Here is a 12,152-nt window from a genome sequence, read left to right as displayed (position 1 = left end):
AATTATGCGACTGCCACTCCAACAATGAAGATAGACTTCAACCTATTCCCCCACGGACACTTACAAGTGGCTGCTTTCACCAGAAATCAATTCAATTATTGCCACAGCTCTCACAGAGACAGTTCTAATTGCCACAGTGGCAAAGTTGCGCAACACACATTCACATGCTTCATCCTTTATCCTGTTGAGCAAACACAATGCTCTGGATCAATTCCACACGAGCGACTTTGAAGAGTTGCCGGTGATTAGCACGCGGCCACTGACAACGACAACAACAACGACAACGACATTTACATTTACATAAACCATAAGCTGGCAGTACACTAAACAACAGCAGCATTCACCACCGATCGCATCATACAATATGCTGGGAGCGACCACCCACAACGGCTGCCGGCGCTTTTATTGCTCACAAAGTAGCATAAACAATTTGCGCTTCTAACGGAGGGAGAGAGAGCGAGTGTGCCACAAAGTCAACGCCACCGCACACCTGATGGGGAGCTATGATGCCATGAACTGGGGACAGCGAGTAACTAACTCGACTTGGAGTGCATTAAATGTGGTTGCCAGCGAGTCAACTTCATGCTTGTGTGTTTGTTGTTGTTGTGCGCTTTGCTTATTTGAAGTATGGTTTGGGTTATTTGCGTCTTGTGTGTGGTCGCATTAGCTCCAGTTGCGAGTTCCCAGTTGCCAGTTGCCGATGGCAGTCGCGACTGCCACTCAGGGGCGACAAAGCGATTGCCAGCTAATATAGCATAATATGTTGCAATTGTCATGTCCTGTGGCGCAAATCAAAATAAACCAAACGTTGTCTAGACACACGTCCTGGCGGCAGCTTGCCAATTGGACAGCTCCATGGACACCTCAGCGACCGCACAAGTTAGCAACCAACCAAACACTTGACTTGTATATTTGGTCAAAATATTGAAGCAATTAATGTCTGCCACAGGACGAGTGACTGACGTTGGCCACTTGACTCGCGCAGGACCAAAAACATTCACACATATTTCACTGCTCGCTGATCAGTGTCTCAGCCTCAAGTGGCTCGAGTCCTGTCTGGAGCAGGATACAAGTAGCCACAGACACAGGCGCAGGCGTGATTTGTAAACAAATGCCACACGCATGATTACATGATCAGTTTGTTGTCGCTGTCGACGGTTTCCAGTTGCCTGCCACCGTCGCAAGCGGCGCCAACTGAAGGTCAATGGAGGGAGGAGAGGAGATCGAGAGACAGAGAGAGAGAGAGAGAAATCTCGTTGCTCTGCTTTTGCTAAACGTACTTTTAAGCTCTTAAGTGCTGGCGATTCACTTTGGCCAATGTGCGCTTTTCATTTCATTTCATTGAATTCTCAATACGTTTTTGTTTGATTTTCCATTTACCGAACACAGCAAGAGATTCAATTCAATTATTATTGGAATATTGTGTAGTAGACAAGTACGCGTATTATTAATGTAATAGCGGCTAATTGCGCATTTTCTTCTCATTTTGTGGCCTGCCCCAATGCGAAATTAGAACACAAGCACTTCAGTCCAAAGACTTAAAAGCTTCAATTTGATGGAACACTTGGAGCACAAATATTTATTGCTACATTTTGCAGTCGAGCAGTTGAGATACTGATACCGCAACTGATCAGAGATTAGAAATGTGCAATGCACATACTTGACTCCACTTGAGAACGTTCGATCTCTTCTCGTTCTCTCTCTGAATAACTTTTCCAAGGTTTTCGATCCCAATCTGTGCAAATGATTTACCGCAAAAAGCTGTTGCATTTATTTGGCTAATTTGGGCTAATAAACAAAGTATCATTGCAGCGGGCATGTGGCAACAAATAAAGACTCGACGCTCGACGAATTGCCTATGAAAATATGGCAAATTGGCGGAACATGCGAGAGCAACAACAACAACATCAACAACAACAATAAGAACAATAAAAACACACGCACACACACAAATATGACAATGTAAACAACAATAAGACCAATGGCAGCTATCGATCATCATGAACAAACGATTCGGATTCGGATTCAATGATCATTTGCCACCAAACGGAATCCGGACGTCAGAGTCGCAGTCGCAGTCGCTGTGATCGCAATCGCGATCCGAGTCCAAATCAAAATTCCAACAAGAGAATAAAATTTAATTGCCTACAAATTGGCGCGTTGAGTTTTATTGCATTTTAAAAATATGCACACACACACACACACACCCGCACACTCACACATCGAACAATACATGGAACTACAATATTACCCCACTGGTCAGTGGCCATTGGGCGGTGCTTTACACTGGCAAAAGTATCTCGCTTCGCGTCCCATGTGGGTGGCAATTTTTTACAGCGACCGGCAAACAAATATTTGATTCACACAAATGCCCATGATTTATTTACGATTTCCTAATGTTCCGCCTAATACGTCTGGGAAGTTGATAATAAAATCAATCCCGAAATCTAAGCAATTTTTTTACATATGTGTTAATGTTAAGATAAATAGCTTTGCTAAGGGCTGATGTTGTTAAAAATATGAATACTTATAGACCAACTTAGTTATTTATTAAATATAATTAAAATGACTGTTTTAGTTCTTGATTTAACACAACTAATTCTGCAATAATTACTTAAAAATAATGCAGAATAAGAGTTGTAATATTACTAAAAAATATATGAATAAAAATGTTATTTATACAAATGACTTAACTAATCCCAAGACTTTTTTTCTTAATTAAATTGTCAAAAATTTTAATGTTCAAGTAATTTATACAAATGACTCAACTAATCCCAAAACTTTTTTTTGTTTTTCTTATTAAATTATCAAAAATTGTAATTGCATTAAAATTTCGCATTTAAAAATTACGCAGACAAATCAAACTAAAGAAATTTAGTGGTGAAAATACTTTAAAAAATATATTTGTACTATATGTTAAATTTTGTGGAATTTTCAAATTATATTTTAAATCATTATTTATAATTTGTTATTCAGATAAAAATACTCACAATAGAAGTTATTCTATTCTCAATAAAGCATTAAATTCAAATTTCTTAGACTGAAGTTTTAACAAATCTGCAAGATTTGTAACAAAACGTATAAGTACAATTTTTAAAAAGGCTTTAAATTAAATTATTTGAATTTTTGAATTACAAATGCATTTAAAACTTTTGTAATACTTTAGTAAGCAAGTTCATTAATGTGATGCTATTATTTTGATTTGGATTTTTTTTGTAATAATTTAGACTGTTCTTAAAAATTCAACATATTAGTAAGTAATTCTTGATGCAGTTGACCCAAGAGCAGCCTTAGTACATATATTTACTGTAAGAATTCCACACTGATAGTCTATCACATCGCCAATAACTGCAGATACATAAAACGAGTACGAGTACGAGTACATACATCCTTCGAAATTCCCGCACTAAACCAAATATTTTCTGAAATCACAGTAAATAACATTATTAAATGTAATAAATTAGCAACTTTGCTTACATTAAGTTAACAATCATAGAAAAAATAGCGTAAAGACTGTGTTAATATAATACAATAAGGAATTGTATTCGTTATTTCAATAAAATAACAATTATAATATATTTTTTTAATATACATATAGTTTTATATAACTACTAGTAACTGGGTCGCTTTTTTATTTACATTTAATTTTGTATATTTTATATTCATAAAGAACACTTCCTTGCCATATGTGAAATCAAATTGCCATCAATTATTGCTGCTCGCTGTTGTTGTTATTATATTTTTGCAATCATAACCCCAACACTTAAACTTTGGCACTTGAGTCGTCCACTTAAGTATTTAATGAATTCGATGCTTTAGCTTATATAGCTTATAGCGTATAGCGTATATGGACAAAGGCTACTTAAGGCGCCAGAGTGCCATTCAAAGTGTTCTTAAGAAATTAGCCAAAAAAAAAAATACAGAAAATTGGAAGCTCTTAGCCGAATAAAAATACGTAAAATTCTGTTAGGTCAGTGAAGCATATTCATCATAAACTTAAATGGATTTCAACATACTGAATTGGAATTGCTCAATTGTGGTTAAGTGAGGGCTTAGCAAATCAACGAAAAGTAGACCGCCAAAATGCCAACTTAAATGGCAATTAAATATAAACAGAAAAAACTGCAGAAGACAGAGACAGTTGTTTCCTGCAAAGTGCGCAGCAAATGTTGTTTATCGGCAGTCGACTGGCTCTAGAAGTGCACTTGATGCGAGTGCGACACGTTTTGGATTTGTGGAGCAGACGCCTCTGCAGTTCAGCTCAACTCATTATGCATGCACGAACTGACATTGAAGTGGGTGCGACGGCAGAGGCAGAGGCAGAGGCAGAGGCATCGGCAGCATTTTCCATTTTCCCCTTCTAGGCAGATGGGAGCTGGAGGAAAGTTCATGCGGCGTTAGGGTTAGAATTGCCCATTGCCTTTATTATTGGTATTAGTAACACATGATTACGCTGTATTGTAAACAAAAGCGCAGATAAACAGACAAACAGCGGCATGAACACGGATACGGACACACGTACAGCAGCAAGAAGAAAAGAAGCAACATAGTCTAATGATATGTTAATGCAGATGGCGCACACTGCGTATGAGTGCTATGCGAGTATGGAAGGAGGCGGCAAACTGTTTGTCTGTCAACGGCTTGAGCAAATAAACTTCATTTGGGGCTTATTTGTCGTTGGCTGGAATGTCTTCTGGCGTTGTAAACACACAACGCCTGGCATTAAAGTGCGAGGCGAAGTTCATTGAGCGTTTCTCAAGTGAAATGGTTAATTATGAAAGCAGCGAAAGAATGAATTTATGCACATCACAAAAAAATGTAGTAGATAGTAATTCAAATTATGTTATTTCAGCACTTTAATCGGTCATTTAATGAATGGCAATTCAATCAAAGCACGCGCAACAATTGCTGACCCCATGAAGCTGCTTCATCTTCTCTCCTTCTCCCTTCTGAACCTGCTAAACTCTTGTGTTCTCTGTGTTGTAGTTGTCGACACGGCGCAGCGTTTAAGTGTAATTTTCTTCTTATTCAATTGAAGCATGTCCTTTGGCTGGCAAGGATAAATGGGATAACTCACTGCAACGCACTGAGTTGGTCTTCGACTTGCGACTTACAACATTCGACGTTTTCGGACGCTTTTCACAGCTTCTTCACGACTTCTCCGGCTCGTTACAAATTCACTTCAGACGCTGCTTTCACTTGAGATCCACATAATGGCTGTTCATTTGCGCCGTCGCCGTGAAAATTGCAAGAAAATGTTCTTTTCGCATCGACTCAGGACAATTGCGTACGTGTGCCAGAACTCTAAGCACAACCTCAAGATGGAAGCAGCAAAAAAAATGAGAAAGAAAAAAAGAAGTAGTCACAGATAAACTGTGTGGAATGGGCCATGTCAGCTCATCATCTTGTCCTGTGTGCCATGTAATTTGCTCTCTTGCCATGTGCTTCATCAGAAAGGAAATTGAAAATTGCTACTAATGGCTGCTACCAGTGGGCGTGACCGCCCCCAGCCCCATGAAAGACAGGCAGTCTAACAGGCAATGGAAGAAAATAAAAAATTCAACTAAATTTATCGTTTAATGATTATGAAAAAAATACAGAGATGACACTATGAAAATGTGGGCGGAATTCATTTGAATCGTAAATTGCCCTCCTTACTTAGCACGAAGCCCAAGACCAAGGCCAAGAGGCTAACGAAGCGTTAAGAAGTTGCCTAAAAAATGAATATGAAAAAGGACTTCTCGAAGATTCTCACACAGTTGATTTATGCGTAGCTTAATATTTGAATTCAAGTTAATTCTTGTGTTAAGATTTCAATTAGCTTGTGCTTTGGAGGAGAGTTGTAGGGATTTGAAAATTATTGGCATACATGAAGAAGAACAATTGTTAACAGGCTGAAGGATGAGACAATAAATAAATGAAATCAATGGAGGAAATACTTATGAGGAAAATTTCTATTAATATAAGTATAATTTAAAGTAACAATTCTCTGATTATATTGACAAATTTAACTTGATGACTGACTTATTTATCAATTTGAGATTATTTATTTGAAAAGAACTCAAGTTGATCCTATGAAAACGTTTTCACCTAGCCATTTTAGACACGCTTTACTGTACAAACTTTCCATTTACGTTTGTTTACACTAAACAATGAACACTTAAACAGACTTTAAGCGCTTTGCTTTTTTACGATTTTCCAAATAACGAAATATATAAAAACAACAGAGATCGTCAGTTGTTTAAGCAGTCCAAAGTGCCTCAAAGGTGTTAAGCATGGGGCAAAAAAAAAGAAATTCCTCTGCCCTGAATCGCCAGCATCATCACATAAAAGCATATTAAAGGAAACTGATTCATTGGCAATTACGTATATGACTATTTCCAATGTTTCTTTTCGGGATGTCTGTTTGTTATTTTTTTATTAGTAGTGTTTTTCTTGCAGGTTTTTTCCACTTTACATTGCCAAATATAGTGTCGAGAACTAGAGATCGAATTGATCGATAGTTGCTTGGTGCGTTGGTGATATTTCAAGTGCTTTTACTGGGTTGTTAGCAGCGCTCTGGCAGCTGATAAGCTCTAATAAAATATATCGAATGATGCAACACACACAGACAAATTTAACAAATCTCACGCGCACTTCCAATGAAATCTTTGGTTGGCCATGCCATGTTCTTGGTGTCTGTTGTGTTGTGTTGTATCTTGGCCATGTCTTTAATTGTCGAGCATTACGACGAGTCGGCAGCTCCATTAAAAATGCTAATTAAGTTGCCTCAATGGCACAATGGCACATGTGTCTGCTTCTCTCTTGGACGGCTATACCACAAATTTTTATCTAAACAGCTCGCTAAACAGCAACAGCAACAACAACAACATTGACTATTTGTATTTAGCTAGGATCAACTCAACATTCGCCGATTTGAATGGCTGCCTATAAAAAATTCGTTTTATACATGCGGTAAAATTTGAAATTTTTTTAGGCGAAATTTGAACAATAAACAAAATCACAAAAACCAAAACATTTATCATTCTAATTTTTCACTCTCTGTCTCTCTATCTATCTAACATACATAACATAACATAGTATATGAAGCTGTTGAAGCTGCCGAAATCGTTTAAATGCTTTTTTATTTCAAGCCAAATAAGCAAAGGAGTGCCCCATTCAGGGGAAGGGGGAGGAAGAGGGATGAGGATTGGCCACATTGCGCAAAGATGATTTCAACAGCTGCCGACGGCAGCCGCGCGTTGAGGTTGAGATTGAATTTAAGATTGAGGTGGGTGGCCATTTTGTCCAACGAGGGCGAGAGCTGTTAGTTTGCCTACTGGGCGGCGCACATGGAGCACAGGAGAGAGAGAGAAAGGGTGGAGGGAAGAGAGAGAGGGGACTCACCCGTGTGGGTGCACCACCATCAACAACTTGCGCAAATAGCATCATCATCAACAACAATTGGTACGAGTATTATTATTTCATAGGCGTGTTTCCCATGAAAATTTCGTCGGGGACCGCACACAGTCAGTCCGTTTGCCTTTTTGCCGTTTCGCTTGGTCGGTTTTCGGTTGGTCGCTTTGGTTGGTTAATGAAAAGCTGAAAAACAATTAACTATAAATTAAACGCACAATTTTCAAAACAAAATAAACATAAATAGATCCAGCGCATCATTGTACTTTGCTTTTGTATGTTTGTTTACAGATTTCGGGGGCGAAACGTTTCATTTACTCATATCCATCCATCCTCCTCCTGTCGAACTGATGCACTGCATACACCTCTCCGCCCAACCCCTCATAGCTCATAGACTGTGTGTGTGTAGTACCAAGAAGGCAATTAGGCAATGTCGTTTGCCCCCGAACCAATCGCAAACTCAACTCTCCAGCCATTTCTCCTGTCCGTGGTCGTCGATCTCATAAAATCAAGAGCACAACTTCAATAACACAACAAGAGAGAAATAGTGGAAAAGTGAATAAAGGCCGCTAGTTGTATGCTCTATAAAGGAAGTGCTCTATTAAATTTAAGAGAAATTAGAAGTAATATTCATTGAATTACAATAATAATTTTCATTATTGTATTTACCATTATAAAAGTATAGGATTTAGCAATAGCAATATTATTAACAAGTACTATAATATTGGCATTAGCATTAGCATTTGCATTAATATTACCAGCATTAGTAATAGTATTAACATTAGATTTATCATTAATTTATTTATATTAATATTAGAAATATCATTAATAACGGCATTAGTATTAGTATTGTCATTGAAATTTTCATTAATAATATCAGAAGCTTTAATATTAGCACTTGTATTGTCATTAGTCTTATAACTATCATTAGAATTTGCATTAGTTATCACATAAGTATTGAATTTATTATTAGTATTGGCATTAACATTGGTATTTAAAATGTCATTAACATTAGTGTTGGATTTAGTACCTGTGTTAATATTAGTTGTAGTATTAGTATTAGTTGTAGTATCAATATTAGCATTAGCATTATTATTATTTATCATTGCATCATCAGATTCTAAAAATTCACCTATTTAAATATATGTATATGCTTATGTACATATATATATAATAAGTATTGAAATTAACATTATCATTGCATTTGCTTTTAGCATTAGCTATTGCTAATTTATTGCTAAGTAAAAAATCTTAGTTTAAAAAATCTTAGTTTAGTTTGTATTAGTATTCTATGATGGTACTCATAAGTAAAATCATTACCATTAGAATTTTCATTATTGAAATATTCATCCTATCCTTGAGTTGGGAAAGAGTATCAGCTGGAGTGACTGCACTAACTTGATGAATTTGTCGTAGAGTTATTTCTACCAAGAAGTTCGGATGTTGCATAAACAAGCCCGCCTAGGAACAACACGTGCAACAACAACAGCAACACCAACACCAACACCAAACAACAACAACAACAACAACTAAAACAAGCAAGAGAGCGAGAGCAATAGTAATAACAAAAGCGCAGAGCGGTAGCTGCAAATCGAAGTGTCAGGCCGAAGCAATCTCCTCATCCTCATGCTCAATCTCATGACGCTGATGCTCCTTTTATGGCTGGCGCACATGTGTGCAACAGACGCCGACGCAGCAACGCGCAACAGAATGCGAACGGGTGCAACAGAAGAGCATCGTGAAGAAGGGGTATGGGGTAAGGGGATGGAAATGTGAATGGGAATCAAGTGAACGATGAGACAACAACGCTAAAAACGCTAAAGCAAAGTGCATGCAAATGGGCTAAAACAAAAACCAAATGCATTTTACAATAAGTGAACATTTTCAGCCGGCGCAAGTGCATTTTGTTTATACTTTAATCTGTCCGTTCTGTTCCGTTCCAGGGTTCGTTGTAATGTTTTTGCTTTTGATTTTTGTGCAAAAACTGCGGCCATTTGCCATTAAATGCACTCTCAATGGCCGCTTAAGAATGCAGGCCCCAAAAATGTTTAAGCAAATAGCGCAAAATGCACACACAAATTTGTTTATGCCAATTTACTGATGGCGGCTCGCAATGATCGAAGAGGAGGTCGCGGCAACGTCAGCAACGTCGTCGCGACGTGTTGACAGGCGACGACTAATTGCAGTTCAAATATTACGCATACGCCACTTGTGACCGTGACTAATTTGCATATTAAAACAGCAGGCAATGGATCCTTGGGCGCGGTCTGTTAAAAGGATTGCACTCAAGTAGCTGCCGCTGACACTGTGAAGCGGCATGTTAACGAGTCGTAAAAAAAAGGGATGCCTAAACATATCATAAACGACAGCAATATAAACAAATTAGTAGCGACGCCGCTGAGCGCAGGATACGAGAGAATAAGAGCAAAAAAGAGCTGCATGTATTATTGATGCGCCACATGCCGCATGGCATATTAAACTCTGCAGCAGCAGTAGAAGATGCTTAACAATGTGTACTTAGAAAGTGAAGTTAGGAAGCGAAAGTTAAATTAACAATAAATATGAATACTCAATTTTTTAATCAAATCAGCGATTTCGTTAGAGTATTTAAAACTTTCAAAAATATAATATATATTCATTTGATATATGGTTAACAAAAATTCATTTATTGGCATATACTCCATTATTTAACGATAATGTAAAAATTAATTTAGTGGCATATTTTCCATTCTTTCAAGGTGATACAAACTTTTTACCAATATATAATATGATATATGGTAATAGAAAAATTAATTTAGTGGTATATAACATTTTTGAAGTTACCTCACAAGAAACAAAGAAACCGAAAAATTATGTTAGCTTTCTTAATCGGATTAATATTTAAAGACTTATTTATTATTTCCTCTTAAGTGATGAAATATTTACGAATAGTCCACCTACGTGTATGTAGTATTTGTACTTAAAGTCAAAACTGATATATTAATATTCATTGAATAATTTTATTCATGTTATTTGAAATACAGAATGAATACATACACATTGCACATGAATAATGAAGAATAAACTTAAAATTTCATTTTAGTATGTAAGTTCAAGTTATTTATTACATTACAAATAATACCATATTATTAAATTCTTCTATTAATTTAACACATTCAAAATAGTAGCAAGTTGCTTTATATAGTCACCGCAATAATTGTAAATTTACCCATAGTTTCTTCATCGTCAGTTTATATAGTACTTCTTCACCACTCGTCTTTTAATACAGATGCTTAGTTAGCATTATTTGTATGTCGACTGTCATTCTTTATATTTTTGTTTTAATTTGCGTGGAGCACTTCCTGTGCTAGCGCGAAAAATAAATTATGGCAAGAGGTCGAACGCCCCACAGTTTAACATATACAAATACACATACAGTATATACATATTTACACACACACTGCGACTCGCAGACAACGCTTATTGACACAAGTAATTACAACTGTCAATTGATTTTAGTGTCCCAAATTTGTCATCTTTCGCTTTTGGCTTTTAACATAACATATCTAGAAAATGCGGCCACAAGGCACTAATATATGGAGTAGGATCTAATGAGGAGCATCCCGTTGTGCTTTGTTTATACAGTTGCCAGTCGCACGCTCCAGCGAAAGTCTAGAGAAAGGGGTGCCCAGAGAGAGAGAGAGAGAGGAGCAATAATTTAGTACTAATCATTTAATGGCAATTTGTAATACGAGAAACATTGTTGTTACTAAGCTAGACAGACTACCGTCTCAAGTGGTCGATGATCATGCAATTGTTCCCAGCCACATACATATTTGTTTCGGTTGATCGTGTTCGTTTATTTGTTTGTTTATAAACATGGACACATCGTGTGGGCCGTGTTGAATTTGTCGCCGTCCGGCACTTGAGCCATATCCTTGCTGTCGTCAGCCACCAGCTGTGCGCCTAAGGACTCGAACAACTCTCGTCCTCGATCGATCCTCGTTGTTGTGCAAAAGCCAATTGCGAACTGTCGTCTGCATCTGTCTGTGCTGCTCAGTGCAATCAGTGTTTGTGGGTCAGCGGACACAGCGCCCGTCTGGGAATGACACATTGAAGCACTTCGATGCCGACATTGAGTGGGCATCACCATCGTCGTCGTCGTCGTCGTAGTCGTTCTCATCATTGAAAGTATCTTTGCAAAACGCAGGCCACACACATTGGCACTTCAGTGGAACGGATCTTGAGGCACTTTCCGCTTGATTCGTCTGTCAGTTGTGAAGTATAGTTTGAATACGCCAAACGAAGCTCAATTGCAAAATGAGATCATCTACACATACTTTTATACCCACGAGCATGGCAACGAGAAATCAATGAAATTAATACATAATACAGAAATAGTTACAGAAATCGTAAAAGAATTTATTTAATTGTTTCTTTTTCAATTTCATTAACTATACATTTACTATTACAGAAATGAGGTATGAATAATAAATTGGCTGAATTCTTATAAATATCTATCAAGTATATCCCAACAATGTAAAGAAAACTCTTCTAGTCAACAGGAGGTGAATACTCCTATTTTGTGTCACTTTTTCTGTAACCTTTGGTTTAGGATTAAGAGCAATTTTGTCTGTTTTGAGCAGCCACTTTCCTTTTAGGGCAGCCTAAAAAGTTTTCACAATTCATCATAATCATAACTGTCTCAAGAAAAGCACCAAGCTACTTAACTTTAACATAAAACGCCACTCAATAGTCTATACTTATATCTTATAAAT

Source organism: Drosophila nasuta, chromosome 2R (assembly GCF_023558535.2).
Source record: "Drosophila nasuta strain 15112-1781.00 chromosome 2R, ASM2355853v1, whole genome shotgun sequence".
NCBI classification, from domain to species: Eukaryota; Metazoa; Arthropoda; class Insecta; order Diptera; family Drosophilidae; genus Drosophila; species Drosophila nasuta.
The sequence above is the reverse complement of the archived record's forward strand: the minus strand, read 5'-3'. Positions refer to the sequence as shown.